This window comes from Phoenix dactylifera, chromosome 4 (genome assembly GCF_051530095.1).
Source record: "Phoenix dactylifera cultivar Ajwa chromosome 4, Ajwa_hap1_PhDact_Kaust_v1.1, whole genome shotgun sequence".
NCBI lineage: Eukaryota > Viridiplantae > Streptophyta > Magnoliopsida > Arecales > Arecaceae > Phoenix > Phoenix dactylifera.
The window spans coordinates 37,101,489-37,119,431 of NC_143193.1; the positions used below are offsets into that span (position 1 = coordinate 37,101,489).

A 17,943-nucleotide genomic window follows, 5' to 3' on the forward strand; every position below is an offset into this window, starting at 1 on the left:
CCGGACCCAGTTTATTGTCGGGGGAAAAAAATTATCCGAAGAGGAAAAGCCAAAAGCCAAAAAATTAAAAATAAATATTATCAAAAAATAAAAAAGCGGGCAAAAAATAAAAAGGGTGCAACATGAGGACTTCCCAGGGGGTCACCCATCCTAGTACTACTCTCGCCCAAGCCCGCTTAACTGCGGAGTTCTGATAGGATCCGGTGCATTAGTGCTGGTATGATCGCACTCAAGACATGCCCTTCGAAACTCCCTTTTATGACAAAGTAGCAGACCTCGACGGCCCGAGACATTCGCGCTGCCGGGGCCGTTCTGGCGTAGGATTCAACACGCTGTTCCGCTATGCGGCATGGCACCGCCAGTCTCCGGACTCAGTTTATTTTCGGGGGAAAAAAATTATCCGAAGAGGAAAAGCCAAAAGCCGAAAAATAAAAAATAAATGTTATCAAAAAATAAAAAAGCGGGCAAAAAATAAAAGGGGTGCAACACGAGGACTTCCCAGGGGGTCACCCATCCTAGTACTACTCTCGCCCAAGCACGCTTAACTGCGGAGTTCTGATGGGATCCGGTGCATTAGTGCTGGTATGATCGCACCCATGACATGCCCTTCGAAACTCCCTTTTATGACAAAGCAGCAGACCTCGACGGCCCGAGACATTCGCGCTGCCGGGGCCGTTCTGGCGTAGGATTCAACGCGCTGTTCCGCTATGCGGCATGGCACCGCCAGTCTCCGGACTCAGTTTATTTTCGGGGGAAAAAAATTATCCGAAGAGGAAAAGCCAAAAGCCGAAAAATAAAAAATAAATGTTATCAAAAAATAAAAAAGCGGGCAAAAAATAAAAGGGGTGCAACACGAGGACTTCCCAGGAGGTCACCCATCCTAGTACTACTCTCGCCCAAGCACGCTTAACTGCGGAGTTCTGATGGGATCCGGTGCATTAGTGCTGGTATGATCGCACCCATGACATGCCCTTCGAAACTCCCTTTTATAACAAAGCAGCAGACCTCGACGGCCCGAGACATTCGCGCTGCCGGGGCCGTTCTGGCGTAGGATTCAACACGCTGTTCCGCTATGCGGCATGGCACCGCCAGTCTCCGGACTCAGTTTATTTTCGGGGGAAAAAAATTATCCGAAGAGGAAAAGCCAAAAGCCGAAAAATAAAAAATAAATGTTATCAAAAAATAAAAAAGCGGGCAAAAAATAAAAGGGGTGCAACACGAGGACTTCCCAGGGGGTCACCCATCCTAGTACTACTCTCGCCCAAGCACGCTTAACTGCGGAGTTCTGATGGGATCCGGTGCATTAGTGCTGGTATGATCGCACCCATGACATGCCCTTCGAAACTCCCTTTTATGACAAAGCAGCAGACCTCGACGGCCCGAGACATTCGCGCTGCCGGGGCCGTTCTGGCGTAGGATTCAACGCGCTGTTCCGCTATGCGGCATGGCACCGCCAGTCTCCGGACTCAGTTTATTTTCGGGGGAAAAAAATTATCCGAAGAGGAAAAGCCAAAAGCCGAAAAATAAAAAATAAATGTTATCAAAAAATAAAAAAGCGGGCAAAAAATAAAAGGGGTGCAACACGAGGACTTCCCAGGAGGTCACCCATCCTAGTACTACTCTCGCCCAAGCACGCTTAACTGCGGAGTTCTGATGGGATCCGGTACATTAGTGCTGGTATGATCGCACCCATGACATGCCCTTCGAAACTCCCTTTTATAACAAAGCAGCAGACCTCGACGGCCCGAGACATTCGCGCTGCCGGGGCCGTTCTGGCGTAGGATTCAACGCGCTGTTCCGCAATGCGGCATGGCACCGCCAGTCTCCGGACTCAGTTTATTTTCGGGGGAAAAAAATTATCCGAAGAGGAAAAGCCAAAAGCCGAAAAATAAAAAATAAATGTTATCAAAAAATAAAAAAGCGGGCAAAAAATAAAAGGGGTGCAACACGAGGACTTCCCAGGGGGTCACCCATCCTAGTACTACTCTCGCCCAAGCACGCTTAACTGCGGAGTTCTGATGGGATCCGGTGCATTAGTGCTGGTATGATCGCACCCATGACATGCCCTTCGAAACTCCCTTTTATGACAAAGCAGCGGACCTCGACGGCCCGAGACATTCGCGCTGCCGGGGCCGTTCTGGCGTAGGATTCAACGCGCTGTTCCGCTATGCGGCATGGCACCGCCAGTCTCCGGACTCAGTTTATTTTCGGGGGGAAAAAATTATCCGAAGAGGAAAAGCCAAAAGCCAAAAAATTAAAAATAAATATTATCAAAAAATAAAAAAGCGGGCAAAAAATAAAAAGGGTGCAACACGAGGACTTCCCAGGGGGTCACCCATCCTAGTACTTCTCCCGCCCAAGCACGCCTAACTGCGGAGTTATGATGGGATCCGGTGCATTAGTGCTGGTATGATCGCACCCATGACATGCCCTTCGAAACTCTCTTTTATGACAAAGCAGCAGACCGCGACGGCCCGAGACATTCGCGCTGCCGGGGCCGTTCTGGCGTAGGATTCAACGCGCTGTTCCGCTATGCGGCATGGCACCGCGAGTCTCCGGACTCAGTTTATTTTCGGGGGAAAAAAATTATCCGAAGAGGAAAAGCCAAAAGCCGAAAAATTAAAAATAAATATTATCAAAAAATAAAAAAGCGGGCAAAAAATAAAAGGGGTGCAACACGAGGACTTCCCAGGGGGTCACCCATCGTAGTACTACTCTCGCCCAAGCACGCTTAACTGCGGAGTTCTGATGGGATCCGGTGCATTAGTGCTGGTATGATCGCACCCATGACATGCCCATCGAAACTCCCTTTTATGACAAAGCAGCAGACGTCGACGGCCCGAGACATTCGCGCCGCCGGGGCCGTTCTGGCGTAGGATTCAACGCGCTATTCCCGCTATGCGGCATGGCACCGCCAGTCTCCGGACTCAGTTTATTTTCGGGGGAAAAAAAATTATCCGAAGAGGAAAAGCCAAAAGCCGAAAAATTAAAAATAAATATTATCAAAAAATAAAAAAGTGGAGAAAAAAATAAAAAGGGTGCAACACGAGGACTTCCCAGGGGGTCACCCATCCTAGTACAACTCTCGCCCAAGCACGCTTAACTGCGGAGTTCTGATGGGATCCGGTGCATTAGTGCTGGTATGATCGCACCCATGACATGCCCTTCGAAACTCCCTTTTATGACAAAGCAGCAGACCTCGACGGCCCGAGACATTCGCGCTGCCGGGGCCGTTCTGGCGTAGGATTCAACGCGCTGTTCCGCTATGCGGCATGGCACCGCCAGTCTCCGGACTCAGTTTATTTTCGGGGGAAAAAAATTATCCGAAGAGGAAAAGCCAAAAGCCGAAAAATAAAAAATAAATGTTATCAAAAAATAAAAAAGCGGGCAAAAAATAAAAGGGGTGCAACACGAGGACTTCCCAGGGGGTCACCCATCCTAGTACTACTCTCGCCCAAGCACGCTTAACTGCGGAGTTCTGATGGGATCCGGTGCATTAGTGCTGGTATGATCGCACCCATGACATGCCCTTCGAAACTCCCTTTTATGACAAAGCAGCGGACCTCGACGGCCCGAGACATTCGCGCTGCCGGGGCCGTTCTGGCGTAGGATTCAACGCGCTGTTCCGCTATGCGGCATGGCACCGCCAGTCTCCGGACTTAGTTTATTTTCGGGGGGAAAAAATTATCCGAAGAGGAAAAGCCAAAAGCCAAAAAATTAAAAATAAATATTATCAAAAAATAAAAAAGCGGGCAAAAAATAAAAAGGGTGCAACACGAGGACTTCCCAGGGGGTCACCCATCCTAGTACTTCTCTCGCCCAAGCACGCCTAACTGCGGAGTTATGATGGGATCCGGTGCATTAGTGCTGGTATGATCGCACCCAAGACATGCCCTTCGAAACTCCCTTATATGACAAAGCAGCAGACCGCGACGGCCCGAGACATTCGCGCTGCCGGGGCCGTTCTGGCGTAGGATTCAACGCGCTGTTCCGCTATGCGGCATGGCACCGCGAGTCTCCGGACTCAGTTTATTTTCGGGGAAAAAAAATTATCCGAAGAGGAAAAGCCAAAAGCCGAAAAATTAAAAATAAATATTATCAAAAAATAAAAAAGCGGGCAAAAAATAAAAGGGGTGCAACACGAGGACTTCCCAGGGGGTCACCCATCGTAGTACTACTCTCGCCCAAGCACGCTTAACTGCGGAGTTCTGATGGGATCCGGTGCATTAGTGCTGGTATGATCGCACCCATGACATGCCCATCGAAACTCCCTTTTATGACAAAGCAGCAGACGTCGACGGCCCGAGACATTCGCGCCGCCGGGGCCGTTCTGGCGTAGGATTCAACGCGCTATTCCCACTATGCGGCATGGCACCGCCAGTCTCCGGACTCAGTTCATTTTCGGGGGAAAAAAATTATCCGAAGAGGAAAAGCCAAAAGCCGAAAAATTAAAAATAAATATTATCAAAAAATAAAAAAGTGGAGAAAAAAATAAAAAGGGTGCAACACGAGGACTTCCCAGGGGGTCACCCATCCTAGTACAACTCTCGCCCAAGCACGCTTAACTGCGGAGTTCTGATGGGATCCGGTGCATTAGTGCTGGTATGATCGCACCCATGACATGCCCTTCGAAACTCCCTTTTATGACAAAGCAGCAGACCTCGACGGCCCGAGACATTCGCGCTGCCGGGGCCGTTCTGGCGTAGGATTCAACGCGCTGTTCCGCTATGCGGCATGGCACCGCCAGTCTCCGGACTCAGTTTATTTTCGGGGGAAAAAAATTATCCGAAGAGGAAAAGCCAAAAGCCGAAAAATAAAAAATAAATGTTATCAAAAAATAAAAAAGCGGGCAAAAAATAAAAGGGGTGCAACACGAGGACTTCCCAGGGGGTCACCCATCCTAGTACTACTCTCGCCCAAGCACGCTTAACTGCGGAGTTCTGATGGGATCCGGTGCATTAGTGCTGGTATGATCGCACCCATGACATGCCCTTCGAAACTCCCTTTTATGACAAAGCAGCGGACCTCGACGGCCCGAGACATTCGCGCTGCCGGGGCCGTTCTGGCGTAGGATTCAACGCGCTGTTCCGCTATGCGGCATGGCACCGCCAGTCTCCGGACTTAGTTTATTTTCGGGGGGAAAAAATTATCCGAAGAGGAAAAGCCAAAAGCCAAAAAATTAAAAATAAATATTATCAAAAAATAAAAAAGCGGGCAAAAAATAAAAAGGGTGCAACACGAGGACTTCCCAGGGGGTCACCCATCCTAGTACTTCTCTCGCCCAAGCACGCCTAACTGCGGAGTTATGATGGGATCCGGTGCATTAGTGCTGGTATGATCGCACCCATGACATGCCCTTCGAAACTCCCTTTTATGACAAAGCAGCAGACCGCGACGGCCCGAGACATTCGCGCTGCCGGGGCCGTTCTGGCGTAGGATTCAACGCGCTGTTCCGCTATGCGGCATGGCACCGCGAGTCTCCGGACTCAGTTTATTTTCGGGGAAAAAAAATTATCCGAAGAGGAAAAGCCAAAAGCCGAAAAATTAAAAATAAATATTATCAAAAAATAAAAAAGCGGGCAAAAAATAAAAGGGGTGCAACACGAGGACTTCCCAGGGGGTCACCCATCGTAGTACTACTCTCGCCCAAGCACGCTTAACTGCGGAGTTCTGATGGGATCCGGTGCATTAGTGCTGGTATGATCGCACCCATGACATGCCCATCGAAACTCCCTTTTATGACAAAGCAGCAGACGTCGACGGCCCGAGACATTCGCGCCGCCGGGGCCGTTCTGGCGTAGGATTCAACGCGCTATTCCCACTATGCGGCATGGCACCGCCAGTCTCCGGACTCAGTTCATTTTCGGGGGAAAAAAATTATCCGAAGAGGAAAAGCCAAAAGCCGAAAAATTAAAAATAAATATTATCAAAAAATAAAAAAGTGGAGAAAAAAATAAAAAGGGTGCAACACGAGGACTTCCCAGGGGGTCACCCATCCTAGTACAACTCTCGCCCAAGCACGCTTAACTGCGGAGTTCTGATGGGATCCGGTGCATTAGTGCTGGTATGATCGCACCCATGACATGCCCTTCGAAACTCCCTTTTATGACAAAGCAGCAGACCTCGACGGCCCGAGACATTCGCGCTGCCGGGGCCGTTCTGGCGTAGGATTCAACGCGCTGTTCCGCTATGCGGCATGGCACCGCCAGTCTCCGGACTTAGTTTATTTTCGGGGGGAAAAAATTATCCGAAGAGGAAAAGCCAAAAGCCAAAAAATTAAAAATAAATATTATCAAAAAATAAAAAAGCGGGCAAAAAATAAAAAGGGTGCAACACGAGGACTTCCCAGGGGGTCACCCATCCTAGTACTTCTCTCGCCCAAGCACGCCTAACTGCGGAGTTATGATGGGATCCGGTGCATTAGTGCTGGTATGATCGCACCCAAGACATGCCCTTCGAAACTCCCTTATATGACAAAGCAGCAGACCGCGACGGCCCGAGACATTCGCGCTGCCGGGGCCGTTCTGGCGTAGGATTCAACGCGCTGTTCCGCTATGCGGCATGGCACCGCGAGTCTCCGGACTCAGTTTATTTTCGGGGAAAAAAAATTATCCGAAGAGGAAAAGCCAAAAGCCGAAAAATTAAAAATAAATATTATCAAAAAATAAAAAAGCGGGCAAAAAATAAAAGGGGTGCAACACGAGGACTTCCCAGGGGGTCACCCATCGTAGTACTACTCTCGCCCAAGCACGCTTAACTGCGGAGTTCTGATGGGATCCGGTGCATTAGTGCTGGTATGATCGCACCCATGACATGCCCATCGAAACACCCTTTTATGACAAAGCAGCAGACCTCGACGGCCCGAGACATTCGCGCTGCCGAGGCCGTTTTGGCGTAGGATTCAATGCGATGTTCCGCTATGCGGCATGGCACCGCGAGTCTCCGGACTCAGTTTATTTTCGAGGGAAAAAAATTATCCGAAGAGGAGAAGCCAAAAGCCAAAAAATTAAAAATAAATGTTATCAAAAAAGAAAAAAGCGGGCAAAAAATAAAAGGGGTGCAACACGAGGACTTCCCAGGGGGTCACCCATCCTAGTACTACTCTCGCCCAAGCACGCTTAACTGCGGAGTTCTGATGGGATCCGGTGCATTCGTGCTGGTATGATCGCACCAATGATATGCCCTTCGAAACTCCCTTTTATGACAAAGCAGCAGACCTCGACGGCCCGAGACATTCGCGCTGCCGGGGCCGTTCTGGCGTAGGATTCAACGCGCTGGTCCCGCTATGCGGCATGGCACCGCCAGTCTCCGGACCCAGTTTATTGTCGGGGGAAAAAAATTATCCGAAGAGGAAAAGCCAAAAGCCAAAAAATTAAAAATAAATATTATCAAAAAATAAAAAAGCGGGCAAAAAATAAAAAGGGTGCAACATGAGGACTTCCCAGGGGGTCACCCATCCTAGTACTACTCTCGCCCAAGCCCGCTTAACTGCGGAGTTCTGATAGGATCCGGTGCATTAGTGCTGGTATGATCGCACTCAAGACATGCCCTTCGAAACTCCCTTTTATGACAAAGTAGCAGACCTCGACGGCCCGAGACATTCGCGCTGCCGGGGCCGTTCTGGCGTAGGATTCAACACGCTGTTCCGCTATGCGGCATGGCACCGCCAGTCTCCGGACTCAGTTTATTTTCGGGGGAAAAAAATTATCCGAAGAGGAAAAGCCAAAAGCCGAAAAATAAAAAATAAATGTTATCAAAAAATAAAAAAGCGGGCAAAAAATAAAAGGGGTGCAACACGAGGACTTCCCAGGGGGTCACCCATCCTAGTACTACTCTCGCCCAAGCACGCTTAACTGCGGAGTTCTGATGGGATCCGGTGCATTAGTGCTGGTATGATCGCACCCATGACATGCCCTTCGAAACTCCCTTTTATGACAAAGCAGCAGACCTCGACGGCCCGAGACATTCGCGCTGCCGGGGCCGTTCTGGCGTAGGATTCAACGCGCTGTTCCGCTATGCGGCATGGCACCGCCAGTCTCCGGACTCAGTTTATTTTCGGGGGAAAAAAATTATCCGAAGAGGAAAAGCCAAAAGCCGAAAAATAAAAAATAAATGTTATCAAAAAATAAAAAAGCGGGCAAAAAATAAAAGGGGTGCAACACGAGGACTTCCCAGGAGGTCACCCATCCTAGTACTACTCTCGCCCAAGCACGCTTAACTGCGGAGTTCTGATGGGATCCGGTGCATTAGTGCTGGTATGATCGCACCCATGACATGCCCTTCGAAACTCCCTTTTATAACAAAGCAGCAGACCTCGACGGCCCGAGACATTCGCGCTGCCGGGGCCGTTCTGGCGTAGGATTCAACACGCTGTTCCGCTATGCGGCATGGCACCGCCAGTCTCCGGACTCAGTTTATTTTCGGGGGAAAAAAATTATCCGAAGAGGAAAAGCCAAAAGCCGAAAAATAAAAAATAAATGTTATCAAAAAATAAAAAAGCGGGCAAAAAATAAAAGGGGTGCAACACGAGGACTTCCCAGGGGGTCACCCATCCTAGTACTACTCTCGCCCAAGCACGCTTAACTGCGGAGTTCTGATGGGATCCGGTGCATTAGTGCTGGTATGATCGCACCCATGACATGCCCTTCGAAACTCCCTTTTATGACAAAGCAGCAGACCTCGACGGCCCGAGACATTCGCGCTGCCGGGGCCGTTCTGGCGTAGGATTCAACGCGCTGTTCCGCTATGCGGCATGGCACCGCCAGTCTCCGGACTCAGTTTATTTTCGGGGGAAAAAAATTATCCGAAGAGGAAAAGCCAAAAGCCGAAAAATAAAAAATAAATGTTATCAAAAAATAAAAAAGCGGGCAAAAAATAAAAGGGGTGCAACACGAGGACTTCCCAGGAGGTCACCCATCCTAGTACTACTCTCGCCCAAGCACGCTTAACTGCGGAGTTCTGATGGGATCCGGTACATTAGTGCTGGTATGATCGCACCCATGACATGCCCTTCGAAACTCCCTTTTATAACAAAGCAGCAGACCTCGACGGCCCGAGACATTCGCGCTGCCGGGGCCGTTCTGGCGTAGGATTCAACGCGCTGTTCCGCAATGCGGCATGGCACCGCCAGTCTCCGGACTCAGTTTATTTTCGGGGGAAAAAAATTATCCGAAGAGGAAAAGCCAAAAGCCGAAAAATAAAAAATAAATGTTATCAAAAAATAAAAAAGCGGGCAAAAAATAAAAGGGGTGCAACACGAGGACTTCCCAGGGGGTCACCCATCCTAGTACTACTCTCGCCCAAGCACGCTTAACTGCGGAGTTCTGATGGGATCCGGTGCATTAGTGCTGGTATGATCGCACCCATGACATGCCCTTCGAAACTCCCTTTTATGACAAAGCAGCGGACCTCGACGGCCCGAGACATTCGCGCTGCCGGGGCCGTTCTGGCGTAGGATTCAACGCGCTGTTCCGCTATGCGGCATGGCACCGCCAGTCTCCGGACTCAGTTTATTTTCGGGGGGAAAAAATTATCCGAAGAGGAAAAGCCAAAAGCCAAAAAATTAAAAATAAATATTATCAAAAAATAAAAAAGCGGGCAAAAAATAAAAAGGGTGCAACACGAGGACTTCCCAGGGGGTCACCCATCCTAGTACTTCTCCCGCCCAAGCACGCCTAACTGCGGAGTTATGATGGGATCCGGTGCATTAGTGCTGGTATGATCGCACCCATGACATGCCCTTCGAAACTCTCTTTTATGACAAAGCAGCAGACCGCGACGGCCCGAGACATTCGCGCTGCCGGGGCCGTTCTGGCGTAGGATTCAACGCGCTGTTCCGCTATGCGGCATGGCACCGCGAGTCTCCGGACTCAGTTTATTTTCGGGGGAAAAAAATTATCCGAAGAGGAAAAGCCAAAAGCCGAAAAATTAAAAATAAATATTATCAAAAAATAAAAAAGCGGGCAAAAAATAAAAGGGGTGCAACACGAGGACTTCCCAGGGGGTCACCCATCGTAGTACTACTCTCGCCCAAGCACGCTTAACTGCGGAGTTCTGATGGGATCCGGTGCATTAGTGCTGGTATGATCGCACCCATGACATGCCCATCGAAACTCCCTTTTATGACAAAGCAGCAGACGTCGACGGCCCGAGACATTCGCGCCGCCGGGGCCGTTCTGGCGTAGGATTCAACGCGCTATTCCCGCTATGCGGCATGGCACCGCCAGTCTCCGGACTCAGTTTATTTTCGGGGGAAAAAAAATTATCCGAAGAGGAAAAGCCAAAAGCCGAAAAATTAAAAATAAATATTATCAAAAAATAAAAAAGTGGAGAAAAAAATAAAAAGGGTGCAACACGAGGACTTCCCAGGGGGTCACCCATCCTAGTACAACTCTCGCCCAAGCACGCTTAACTGCGGAGTTCTGATGGGATCCGGTGCATTAGTGCTGGTATGATCGCACCCATGACATGCCCTTCGAAACTCCCTTTTATGACAAAGCAGCAGACCTCGACGGCCCGAGACATTCGCGCTGCCGGGGCCGTTCTGGCGTAGGATTCAACGCGCTGTTCCGCTATGCGGCATGGCACCGCCAGTCTCCGGACTCAGTTTATTTTCGGGGGAAAAAAATTATCCGAAGAGGAAAAGCCAAAAGCCGAAAAATAAAAAATAAATGTTATCAAAAAATAAAAAAGCGGGCAAAAAATAAAAGGGGTGCAACACGAGGACTTCCCAGGGGGTCACCCATCCTAGTACTACTCTCGCCCAAGCACGCTTAACTGCGGAGTTCTGATGGGATCCGGTGCATTAGTGCTGGTATGATCGCACCCATGACATGCCCTTCGAAACTCCCTTTTATGACAAAGCAGCGGACCTCGACGGCCCGAGACATTCGCGCTGCCGGGGCCGTTCTGGCGTAGGATTCAACGCGCTGTTCCGCTATGCGGCATGGCACCGCCAGTCTCCGGACTTAGTTTATTTTCGGGGGGAAAAAATTATCCGAAGAGGAAAAGCCAAAAGCCAAAAAATTAAAAATAAATATTATCAAAAAATAAAAAAGCGGGCAAAAAATAAAAAGGGTGCAACACGAGGACTTCCCAGGGGGTCACCCATCCTAGTACTTCTCTCGCCCAAGCACGCCTAACTGCGGAGTTATGATGGGATCCGGTGCATTAGTGCTGGTATGATCGCACCCAAGACATGCCCTTCGAAACTCCCTTATATGACAAAGCAGCAGACCGCGACGGCCCGAGACATTCGCGCTGCCGGGGCCGTTCTGGCGTAGGATTCAACGCGCTGTTCCGCTATGCGGCATGGCACCGCGAGTCTCCGGACTCAGTTTATTTTCGGGGAAAAAAAATTATCCGAAGAGGAAAAGCCAAAAGCCGAAAAATTAAAAATAAATATTATCAAAAAATAAAAAAGCGGGCAAAAAATAAAAGGGGTGCAACACGAGGACTTCCCAGGGGGTCACCCATCGTAGTACTACTCTCGCCCAAGCACGCTTAACTGCGGAGTTCTGATGGGATCCGGTGCATTAGTGCTGGTATGATCGCACCCATGACATGCCCATCGAAACTCCCTTTTATGACAAAGCAGCAGACGTCGACGGCCCGAGACATTCGCGCCGCCGGGGCCGTTCTGGCGTAGGATTCAACGCGCTATTCCCACTATGCGGCATGGCACCGCCAGTCTCCGGACTCAGTTCATTTTCGGGGGAAAAAAATTATCCGAAGAGGAAAAGCCAAAAGCCGAAAAATTAAAAATAAATATTATCAAAAAATAAAAAAGTGGAGAAAAAAATAAAAAGGGTGCAACACGAGGACTTCCCAGGGGGTCACCCATCCTAGTACAACTCTCGCCCAAGCACGCTTAACTGCGGAGTTCTGATGGGATCCGGTGCATTAGTGCTGGTATGATCGCACCCATGACATGCCCTTCGAAACTCCCTTTTATGACAAAGCAGCAGACCTCGACGGCCCGAGACATTCGCGCTGCCGGGGCCGTTCTGGCGTAGGATTCAACGCGCTGTTCCGCTATGCGGCATGGCACCGCCAGTCTCCGGACTCAGTTTATTTTCGGGGGAAAAAAATTATCCGAAGAGGAAAAGCCAAAAGCCGAAAAATAAAAAATAAATGTTATCAAAAAATAAAAAAGCGGGCAAAAAATAAAAGGGGTGCAACACGAGGACTTCCCAGGGGGTCACCCATCCTAGTACTACTCTCGCCCAAGCACGCTTAACTGCGGAGTTCTGATGGGATCCGGTGCATTAGTGCTGGTATGATCGCACCCATGACATGCCCTTCGAAACTCCCTTTTATGACAAAGCAGCGGACCTCGACGGCCCGAGACATTCGCGCTGCCGGGGCCGTTCTGGCGTAGGATTCAACGCGCTGTTCCGCTATGCGGCATGGCACCGCCAGTCTCCGGACTTAGTTTATTTTCGGGGGGAAAAAATTATCCGAAGAGGAAAAGCCAAAAGCCAAAAAATTAAAAATAAATATTATCAAAAAATAAAAAAGCGGGCAAAAAATAAAAAGGGTGCAACACGAGGACTTCCCAGGGGGTCACCCATCCTAGTACTTCTCTCGCCCAAGCACGCCTAACTGCGGAGTTATGATGGGATCCGGTGCATTAGTGCTGGTATGATCGCACCCATGACATGCCCTTCGAAACTCCCTTTTATGACAAAGCAGCAGACCGCGACGGCCCGAGACATTCGCGCTGCCGGGGCCGTTCTGGCGTAGGATTCAACGCGCTGTTCCGCTATGCGGCATGGCACCGCGAGTCTCCGGACTCAGTTTATTTTCGGGGAAAAAAAATTATCCGAAGAGGAAAAGCCAAAAGCCGAAAAATTAAAAATAAATATTATCAAAAAATAAAAAAGCGGGCAAAAAATAAAAGGGGTGCAACACGAGGACTTCCCAGGGGGTCACCCATCGTAGTACTACTCTCGCCCAAGCACGCTTAACTGCGGAGTTCTGATGGGATCCGGTGCATTAGTGCTGGTATGATCGCACCCATGACATGCCCATCGAAACTCCCTTTTATGACAAAGCAGCAGACGTCGACGGCCCGAGACATTCGCGCCGCCGGGGCCGTTCTGGCGTAGGATTCAACGCGCTATTCCCACTATGCGGCATGGCACCGCCAGTCTCCGGACTCAGTTCATTTTCGGGGGAAAAAAATTATCCGAAGAGGAAAAGCCAAAAGCCGAAAAATTAAAAATAAATATTATCAAAAAATAAAAAAGTGGAGAAAAAAATAAAAAGGGTGCAACACGAGGACTTCCCAGGGGGTCACCCATCCTAGTACAACTCTCGCCCAAGCACGCTTAACTGCGGAGTTCTGATGGGATCCGGTGCATTAGTGCTGGTATGATCGCACCCATGACATGCCCTTCGAAACTCCCTTTTATGACAAAGCAGCAGACCTCGACGGCCCGAGACATTCGCGCTGCCGGGGCCGTTCTGGCGTAGGATTCAACGCGCTGTTCCGCTATGCGGCATGGCACCGCGAGTCTCCGGACTCAGTTTATTTTCGGGGGAAAAAAATTATCCGAAGAGAAAAAGCCAAAAGCTGAAAAATTAAAAATAAATATTATCAAAAAATAAAAAAGCGGGCAAAAAATAAAAGGGGTGCAACACGAGGACTTCCCAGGGGGTCACCCATCCTAGTACTACTCTCGCCCAAGCACGCTTAACTGCAGAGTTCTGATGGGATCCGGTGCATTAGTGCTGGTATGATCGCACCCATGACATGCCCATCGAAACACCCTTTTATGACAAAGCAGCAGACCTCGACGGCCCGAGACATTCGCGCTGCCGAGGCCGTTTTGGCGTAGGATTCAATGCGATGTTCCGCTATGCGGCATGGCACCGCGAGTCTCCGGACTCAGTTTATTTTCGAGGGAAAAAAATTATCCGAAGAGGAAAAGCCAAAAGCCAAAAAATTAAAAATAAATGTTATCAAAAAAGAAAAAAGCGGGCAAAAAATAAAAGGGGTGCAACACGAGGACTTCCCAGGGGGTCACCCATCCTAGTACTACTCTCGCCCAAGCACGCTTAACTGCGGAGTTCTGATGGGATCCGGTGCATTAGTGCTGGTATGATCGCACCAATGATATGCCCTTCGAAACTCCCTTTTATGACAAAGCAGCAGACCTCGACGGCCCAAGACATTCGCGCTGCCGGGGCCGTTCTGGCGTAGGATTCAACGCGCTGGTCCCGCTATGCGGCATGGCACCGCCAGTCTCCGGACCCAGTTTATTGTCGGGGGAAAAAAATTATCCGAAGAGGAAAAGCCAAAAGCCAAAAAATTAAAAATAAATATTATCAAAAAATAAAAAAGCGGGCAAAAAATAAAAAGGGTGCAACATGAGGACTTCCCAGGGGGTCACCCATCCTAGTACTACTCTCGCCCAAGCACGCTTAACTGCGGAGTTCTGATAGGATCCGGTGCATTAGTGCTGGTATGATCGCACTCAAGACATGCCCTTCGAAACTCCCTTTTATGACAAAGTAGCAGACCTCGACGGCCCGAGACATTCGCGCTGCCGGGGCCGTTCTGGCGTAGGATTCAACACGCTGTTCCGCTATGCGGCATGGCACCGCCAGTCTCCGGACTCAGTTTATTTTCGGGGGAAAAAAATTATCCGAAGAGGAAAAGCCAAAAGCCGAAAAATAAAAAATAAATGTTATCAAAAAATAAAAAAGCGGGCAAAAAATAAAAGGGGTGCAACACGAGGACTTCCCAGGGGGTCACCCATCCTAGTACTACTCTCGCCCAAGCACGCTTAACTGCGGAGTTCTGATGGGATCCGGTGCATTAGTGCTGGTATGATCGCACCCATGACATGCCCTTCGAAACTCCCTTTTATGACAAAGCAGCAGACCTCGACGGCCCGAGACATTCGCGCTGCCGGGGCCGTTCTGGCGTAGGATTCAACGCGCTGTTCCGCTATGCGGCATGGCACCGCCAGTCTCCGGACTCAGTTTATTTTCGGGGGAAAAAAATTATCCGAAGAGGAAAAGCCAAAAGCCGAAAAATAAAAAATAAATGTTATCAAAAAATAAAAAAGCGGGCAAAAAATAAAAGGGGTGCAACACGAGGACTTCCCAGGGGGTCACCCATCCTAGTACTACTCTCGCCCATGCACGCTTAACTGCGGAGTTCTGATGGGATCCGGTGCATTAGTGCTGGTATGATCGCACCCATGACATGCCCTTCGAAACTCCCTTTTATAACAAAGCAGCAGACCTCGACGGCCCGAGACATTCGCGCTGCCGGGGCCGTTCTGGCGTAGGATTCAACACGCTGTTCCGCTATGCGGCATGGCACCGCCAGTCTCCGGACTCAGTTTATTTTCGGGGGAAAAAAATTATCCGAAGAGGAAAAGCCAAAAGCCGAAAAATAAAAAATAAATGTTATCAAAAAATAAAAAAGCGGGCAAAAAATAAAAGGGGTGCAACACGAGGACTTCCCAGGGGGTCACCCATCCTAGTACTACTCTCGCCCAAGCACGCTTAACTGCGGAGTTCTGATGGGATCCGGTGCATTAGTGCTGGTATGATCGCACCCATGACATGCCCTTCGAAACTCCCTTTTATGACAAAGCAGCAGACCTCGACGGCCCGAGACATTCGCGCTGCCGGGGCCGTTCTGGCGTAGGATTCAACGCGCTGTTCCGCTATGCGGCATGGCACCGCCAGTCTCCGGAATCAGTTTATTTTCGGGGGGAAAAAATTATCCGAAGAGGAAAAGCCAAAAGCCAAAAAATTAAAAATAAATATTATCAAAAAATAAAAAAGCGGGCAAAAAATAAAAAGGGTGCAACACGAGGACTTCCCAGGGGGTCACCCATCCTAGTACTTCTCTCGCCCAAGCACGCCTAACTGCGGAGTTATGATGGGATCCGGTGCATTAGTGCTGGTATGATCGCACCCATGACATGCCCTTCGAAACTCCCTTTTATGACAAAGCAGCAGACCGCGACGGCCCGAGACATTCGCGCTGCCGGGGCCGTTCTGGCGTAGGATTCAACGCGCTGTTCCGCTATGCGGCATGGCACCGCGAGTCTCCGGACTCAGTTTATTTTCGGGGAAAAAAAATTATCCGAAGAGGAAAAGCCAAAAGCCGAAAAATTAAAAATAAATATTATCAAAAAATAAAAAAGCGGGCAAAAAATAAAAGGGGTGCAACACGAGGACTTCCCAGGGGGTCACCCATCGTAGTACTACTCTCGCCCAAGCACGCTTAACTGCGGAGTTCTGATGGGATCCGGTGCATTAGTGCTGGTATGATCGCACCCATGACAAGCCCATCGAAACTCCCTTTTATGACAAAGCAGCAGACGTCGACGGCCCGAGACATTCGCGCCGCCGGGGCCGTTCTGGCGTAGGATTCAACGCGCTATTCCCGCTATGCGGCATGGCACCGCCAGTCTCCGGACTCAGTTCATTTTCGGGGGAAAAAAATTATCCGAAGAGGAAAAGCCAAAAGCCGAAAAATTAAAAATAAATATTATCAAAAAATAAAAAAGTGGAGAAAAAAATAAAAAGGGTGCAACACGAGGACTTCCCAGGGGGTCACCCATCCTAGTACAACTCTCGCCCAAGCACGCTTAACTGCGGAGTTCTGATGGGATCCGGTGCATTAGTGCTGGTATGATCGCACCCATGACATGCCCTTCGAAACTCCCTTTTATGACAAAGCAGCAGACCTCGACGGCCCGAGACATTCGCGCTGCCGGGGCCGTTCTGGCGTAGGATTCAACGCGCTGTTCCGCTATGCGGCATGGCACCGCGAGTCTCCGGACTCAGTTTATTTTCGGGGGAAAAAAATTATCCGAAGAGAAAAAGCCAAAAGCCGAAAAATTAAAAATAAATATTATCAAAAAATAAAAAAGCGGGCAAAAAATAAAAGGGGTGCAACACGAGGACTTCCCAGGGGGTCACCCATCCTAGTACTACTCTCGCCCAAGCACGCTTAACTGCGGAGTTCTGATGGGATCCGGTGCATTAGTGCTGGTATGATCGCACCCATGACATGCCCATCGAAACACCCTTTTATGACAAAGCAGCAGACCTCGACGGCCCGAGACATTCGCGCTGCCGAGGCCGTTTTGGCGTAGGATTCAATGCGATGTTCCGCTATGCGGCATGGCACCGCGAGTCTCCGGACTCAGTTTATTTTCGAGGGAAAAAAATTATCCGAAGAGGAAAAGCCAAAAGCCAAAAAATTAAAAATAAATGTTATCAAAAAAGAAAAAAGCGGGCAAAAAATAAAAGGGGTGCAACACGAGGACTTCCCAGGGGGTCACCCATCCTAGTACTACTCTCGCCCAAGCACGCTTAACTGCGGAGTTCTGATGGGTTCCGGTGCATTAGTGCTGGTATGATCGCACCCATGATATGCCCTTCGAAACTCCCTTTTATGACAAAGCAGCAGACCTCGACGGCCCGAGACATTCTCGCTGCCGGGGCCGTTCTGGCGTAGGATTCAACGCGCTGGTCCCGCTATGCGGCATGGCACCGCCAGTCTCCGGATCCAGTTTATTGTCGGGGGAAAAAAATTATCCGAAGAGGAAAAGCCAAAAGCCAAAAAATTAAAAATAAATATTATCAAAAAATAAAAAAGCGGGCAAAAAATAAAAAGGGTGCAACATGAGGACTTCCCAGGGGGTCACCCATCCTAGTACTACTCTCGCCCAAGCACGCTTAACTGCGGAGTTCTGATAGGATCCGGTGCATTAGTGCTGGTATGATCGCACTCAAGACATGCCCTTCGAAACTCCCTTTTATGACAAAGTAGCAGACCTCGACGGCCCGAGACATTCGCGCTGCCGGGGCCGTTCTGGCGTAGGATTCAACACGCTGTTCCGCTATGCGGCATGGCACCGCCAGTCTCCGGACTCAGTTTATTTTCGGGGGAAAAAAATTATCCGA

At 49.5% G+C, this 17,943-nt stretch overlaps 41 non-coding genes and 8 pseudogenes across 41 annotated transcripts; all 49 read right to left on the reverse strand.

The window, feature by feature from the left end:
- Positions 1-112: 112 nt before the first annotated feature.
- On the reverse strand, positions 113-231 carry LOC149762267 (5S ribosomal RNA; annotated as a pseudogene).
- A 246-nt stretch (positions 232-477) lies between these two features.
- Positions 478-596, reverse strand: LOC149762268 (5S ribosomal RNA). The gene has a single exon (XR_016410255.1). It is a non-coding gene; the product is annotated as a 5S ribosomal RNA (ribosomal RNA).
- A 246-nt stretch (positions 597-842) lies between these two features.
- LOC149762269 (5S ribosomal RNA) lies at positions 843-961 on the reverse strand. Its single transcript, XR_016410422.1, has one exon. It is a non-coding gene; the product is annotated as a 5S ribosomal RNA (ribosomal RNA).
- Positions 962-1,207: 246 nt separating this feature from the next.
- LOC149762270 (5S ribosomal RNA) lies at positions 1,208-1,326 on the reverse strand. Its single transcript, XR_016410257.1, has one exon. It is a non-coding gene; the product is annotated as a 5S ribosomal RNA (ribosomal RNA).
- A 246-nt stretch (positions 1,327-1,572) lies between these two features.
- LOC149762271 (5S ribosomal RNA) lies at positions 1,573-1,691 on the reverse strand. Its single transcript, XR_016401002.1, has one exon. It is a non-coding gene; the product is annotated as a 5S ribosomal RNA (ribosomal RNA).
- A 246-nt stretch (positions 1,692-1,937) lies between these two features.
- Positions 1,938-2,056, reverse strand: LOC149762272 (5S ribosomal RNA). The gene has a single exon (XR_016410258.1). It is a non-coding gene; the product is annotated as a 5S ribosomal RNA (ribosomal RNA).
- A 246-nt stretch (positions 2,057-2,302) lies between these two features.
- LOC149762273 (5S ribosomal RNA) lies at positions 2,303-2,421 on the reverse strand. The gene has a single exon (XR_016408950.1). It is a non-coding gene; the product is annotated as a 5S ribosomal RNA (ribosomal RNA).
- A 246-nt stretch (positions 2,422-2,667) lies between these two features.
- On the reverse strand, positions 2,668-2,786 carry LOC149762274 (5S ribosomal RNA). Its single transcript, XR_016412758.1, has one exon. It is a non-coding gene; the product is annotated as a 5S ribosomal RNA (ribosomal RNA).
- A 249-nt stretch (positions 2,787-3,035) lies between these two features.
- On the reverse strand, positions 3,036-3,154 carry LOC149762275 (5S ribosomal RNA). Its single transcript, XR_016401637.1, has one exon. It is a non-coding gene; the product is annotated as a 5S ribosomal RNA (ribosomal RNA).
- Positions 3,155-3,400: 246 nt separating this feature from the next.
- LOC149762276 (5S ribosomal RNA) lies at positions 3,401-3,519 on the reverse strand. The gene has a single exon (XR_016410259.1). It is a non-coding gene; the product is annotated as a 5S ribosomal RNA (ribosomal RNA).
- Positions 3,520-3,765: 246 nt separating this feature from the next.
- On the reverse strand, positions 3,766-3,884 carry LOC149762277 (5S ribosomal RNA; annotated as a pseudogene).
- Positions 3,885-4,130: 246 nt separating this feature from the next.
- On the reverse strand, positions 4,131-4,249 carry LOC149762278 (5S ribosomal RNA). The gene has a single exon (XR_016412760.1). It is a non-coding gene; the product is annotated as a 5S ribosomal RNA (ribosomal RNA).
- Positions 4,250-4,497: 248 nt separating this feature from the next.
- On the reverse strand, positions 4,498-4,616 carry LOC149762279 (5S ribosomal RNA). Its single transcript, XR_016401638.1, has one exon. It is a non-coding gene; the product is annotated as a 5S ribosomal RNA (ribosomal RNA).
- A 246-nt stretch (positions 4,617-4,862) lies between these two features.
- On the reverse strand, positions 4,863-4,981 carry LOC149762280 (5S ribosomal RNA). The gene has a single exon (XR_016410260.1). It is a non-coding gene; the product is annotated as a 5S ribosomal RNA (ribosomal RNA).
- Positions 4,982-5,227: 246 nt separating this feature from the next.
- LOC149762281 (5S ribosomal RNA) lies at positions 5,228-5,346 on the reverse strand (annotated as a pseudogene).
- Positions 5,347-5,592: 246 nt separating this feature from the next.
- On the reverse strand, positions 5,593-5,711 carry LOC149762282 (5S ribosomal RNA). Its single transcript, XR_016412761.1, has one exon. It is a non-coding gene; the product is annotated as a 5S ribosomal RNA (ribosomal RNA).
- A 248-nt stretch (positions 5,712-5,959) lies between these two features.
- Positions 5,960-6,078, reverse strand: LOC149762283 (5S ribosomal RNA). Its single transcript, XR_016401639.1, has one exon. It is a non-coding gene; the product is annotated as a 5S ribosomal RNA (ribosomal RNA).
- Positions 6,079-6,324: 246 nt separating this feature from the next.
- LOC149762284 (5S ribosomal RNA) lies at positions 6,325-6,443 on the reverse strand (annotated as a pseudogene).
- Positions 6,444-6,689: 246 nt separating this feature from the next.
- LOC149762285 (5S ribosomal RNA) lies at positions 6,690-6,808 on the reverse strand. Its single transcript, XR_016412762.1, has one exon. It is a non-coding gene; the product is annotated as a 5S ribosomal RNA (ribosomal RNA).
- A 246-nt stretch (positions 6,809-7,054) lies between these two features.
- Positions 7,055-7,173, reverse strand: LOC149762286 (5S ribosomal RNA). Its single transcript, XR_016410642.1, has one exon. It is a non-coding gene; the product is annotated as a 5S ribosomal RNA (ribosomal RNA).
- Positions 7,174-7,420: 247 nt separating this feature from the next.
- LOC149762287 (5S ribosomal RNA) lies at positions 7,421-7,539 on the reverse strand (annotated as a pseudogene).
- A 246-nt stretch (positions 7,540-7,785) lies between these two features.
- On the reverse strand, positions 7,786-7,904 carry LOC149762288 (5S ribosomal RNA). Its single transcript, XR_016410261.1, has one exon. It is a non-coding gene; the product is annotated as a 5S ribosomal RNA (ribosomal RNA).
- A 246-nt stretch (positions 7,905-8,150) lies between these two features.
- LOC149762289 (5S ribosomal RNA) lies at positions 8,151-8,269 on the reverse strand. The gene has a single exon (XR_016410433.1). It is a non-coding gene; the product is annotated as a 5S ribosomal RNA (ribosomal RNA).
- A 246-nt stretch (positions 8,270-8,515) lies between these two features.
- LOC149762290 (5S ribosomal RNA) lies at positions 8,516-8,634 on the reverse strand. Its single transcript, XR_016410262.1, has one exon. It is a non-coding gene; the product is annotated as a 5S ribosomal RNA (ribosomal RNA).
- Positions 8,635-8,880: 246 nt separating this feature from the next.
- LOC149762291 (5S ribosomal RNA) lies at positions 8,881-8,999 on the reverse strand. Its single transcript, XR_016401003.1, has one exon. It is a non-coding gene; the product is annotated as a 5S ribosomal RNA (ribosomal RNA).
- A 246-nt stretch (positions 9,000-9,245) lies between these two features.
- Positions 9,246-9,364, reverse strand: LOC149762292 (5S ribosomal RNA). The gene has a single exon (XR_016410263.1). It is a non-coding gene; the product is annotated as a 5S ribosomal RNA (ribosomal RNA).
- A 246-nt stretch (positions 9,365-9,610) lies between these two features.
- Positions 9,611-9,729, reverse strand: LOC149762293 (5S ribosomal RNA). The gene has a single exon (XR_016408951.1). It is a non-coding gene; the product is annotated as a 5S ribosomal RNA (ribosomal RNA).
- Positions 9,730-9,975: 246 nt separating this feature from the next.
- Positions 9,976-10,094, reverse strand: LOC149762294 (5S ribosomal RNA). The gene has a single exon (XR_016412763.1). It is a non-coding gene; the product is annotated as a 5S ribosomal RNA (ribosomal RNA).
- A 249-nt stretch (positions 10,095-10,343) lies between these two features.
- Positions 10,344-10,462, reverse strand: LOC149762295 (5S ribosomal RNA). Its single transcript, XR_016401640.1, has one exon. It is a non-coding gene; the product is annotated as a 5S ribosomal RNA (ribosomal RNA).
- Positions 10,463-10,708: 246 nt separating this feature from the next.
- Positions 10,709-10,827, reverse strand: LOC149762296 (5S ribosomal RNA). The gene has a single exon (XR_016410264.1). It is a non-coding gene; the product is annotated as a 5S ribosomal RNA (ribosomal RNA).
- A 246-nt stretch (positions 10,828-11,073) lies between these two features.
- Positions 11,074-11,192, reverse strand: LOC149762297 (5S ribosomal RNA; annotated as a pseudogene).
- A 246-nt stretch (positions 11,193-11,438) lies between these two features.
- LOC149762298 (5S ribosomal RNA) lies at positions 11,439-11,557 on the reverse strand. Its single transcript, XR_016412764.1, has one exon. It is a non-coding gene; the product is annotated as a 5S ribosomal RNA (ribosomal RNA).
- Positions 11,558-11,805: 248 nt separating this feature from the next.
- On the reverse strand, positions 11,806-11,924 carry LOC149762299 (5S ribosomal RNA). The gene has a single exon (XR_016401641.1). It is a non-coding gene; the product is annotated as a 5S ribosomal RNA (ribosomal RNA).
- Positions 11,925-12,170: 246 nt separating this feature from the next.
- LOC149762300 (5S ribosomal RNA) lies at positions 12,171-12,289 on the reverse strand. Its single transcript, XR_016410265.1, has one exon. It is a non-coding gene; the product is annotated as a 5S ribosomal RNA (ribosomal RNA).
- Positions 12,290-12,535: 246 nt separating this feature from the next.
- Positions 12,536-12,654, reverse strand: LOC149762301 (5S ribosomal RNA; annotated as a pseudogene).
- A 246-nt stretch (positions 12,655-12,900) lies between these two features.
- LOC149762302 (5S ribosomal RNA) lies at positions 12,901-13,019 on the reverse strand. The gene has a single exon (XR_016412765.1). It is a non-coding gene; the product is annotated as a 5S ribosomal RNA (ribosomal RNA).
- A 248-nt stretch (positions 13,020-13,267) lies between these two features.
- Positions 13,268-13,386, reverse strand: LOC149762303 (5S ribosomal RNA). Its single transcript, XR_016401642.1, has one exon. It is a non-coding gene; the product is annotated as a 5S ribosomal RNA (ribosomal RNA).
- A 246-nt stretch (positions 13,387-13,632) lies between these two features.
- LOC149762304 (5S ribosomal RNA) lies at positions 13,633-13,751 on the reverse strand. The gene has a single exon (XR_016401464.1). It is a non-coding gene; the product is annotated as a 5S ribosomal RNA (ribosomal RNA).
- Positions 13,752-13,997: 246 nt separating this feature from the next.
- LOC149762305 (5S ribosomal RNA) lies at positions 13,998-14,116 on the reverse strand. The gene has a single exon (XR_016401865.1). It is a non-coding gene; the product is annotated as a 5S ribosomal RNA (ribosomal RNA).
- A 247-nt stretch (positions 14,117-14,363) lies between these two features.
- LOC149762306 (5S ribosomal RNA) lies at positions 14,364-14,482 on the reverse strand. The gene has a single exon (XR_016408673.1). It is a non-coding gene; the product is annotated as a 5S ribosomal RNA (ribosomal RNA).
- Positions 14,483-14,728: 246 nt separating this feature from the next.
- On the reverse strand, positions 14,729-14,847 carry LOC149762307 (5S ribosomal RNA). The gene has a single exon (XR_016410266.1). It is a non-coding gene; the product is annotated as a 5S ribosomal RNA (ribosomal RNA).
- Positions 14,848-15,093: 246 nt separating this feature from the next.
- On the reverse strand, positions 15,094-15,212 carry LOC149762308 (5S ribosomal RNA). The gene has a single exon (XR_016400497.1). It is a non-coding gene; the product is annotated as a 5S ribosomal RNA (ribosomal RNA).
- A 246-nt stretch (positions 15,213-15,458) lies between these two features.
- Positions 15,459-15,577, reverse strand: LOC149762309 (5S ribosomal RNA). The gene has a single exon (XR_016410268.1). It is a non-coding gene; the product is annotated as a 5S ribosomal RNA (ribosomal RNA).
- Positions 15,578-15,823: 246 nt separating this feature from the next.
- LOC149762310 (5S ribosomal RNA) lies at positions 15,824-15,942 on the reverse strand (annotated as a pseudogene).
- A 246-nt stretch (positions 15,943-16,188) lies between these two features.
- LOC149762311 (5S ribosomal RNA) lies at positions 16,189-16,307 on the reverse strand. The gene has a single exon (XR_016412766.1). It is a non-coding gene; the product is annotated as a 5S ribosomal RNA (ribosomal RNA).
- A 248-nt stretch (positions 16,308-16,555) lies between these two features.
- Positions 16,556-16,674, reverse strand: LOC149762312 (5S ribosomal RNA). Its single transcript, XR_016401643.1, has one exon. It is a non-coding gene; the product is annotated as a 5S ribosomal RNA (ribosomal RNA).
- Positions 16,675-16,920: 246 nt separating this feature from the next.
- Positions 16,921-17,039, reverse strand: LOC149762313 (5S ribosomal RNA). The gene has a single exon (XR_016410269.1). It is a non-coding gene; the product is annotated as a 5S ribosomal RNA (ribosomal RNA).
- Positions 17,040-17,285: 246 nt separating this feature from the next.
- On the reverse strand, positions 17,286-17,404 carry LOC149762314 (5S ribosomal RNA). The gene has a single exon (XR_016402100.1). It is a non-coding gene; the product is annotated as a 5S ribosomal RNA (ribosomal RNA).
- A 247-nt stretch (positions 17,405-17,651) lies between these two features.
- Positions 17,652-17,770, reverse strand: LOC149762315 (5S ribosomal RNA). The gene has a single exon (XR_016408674.1). It is a non-coding gene; the product is annotated as a 5S ribosomal RNA (ribosomal RNA).
- Positions 17,771-17,943: the final 173 nt, after the last annotated feature.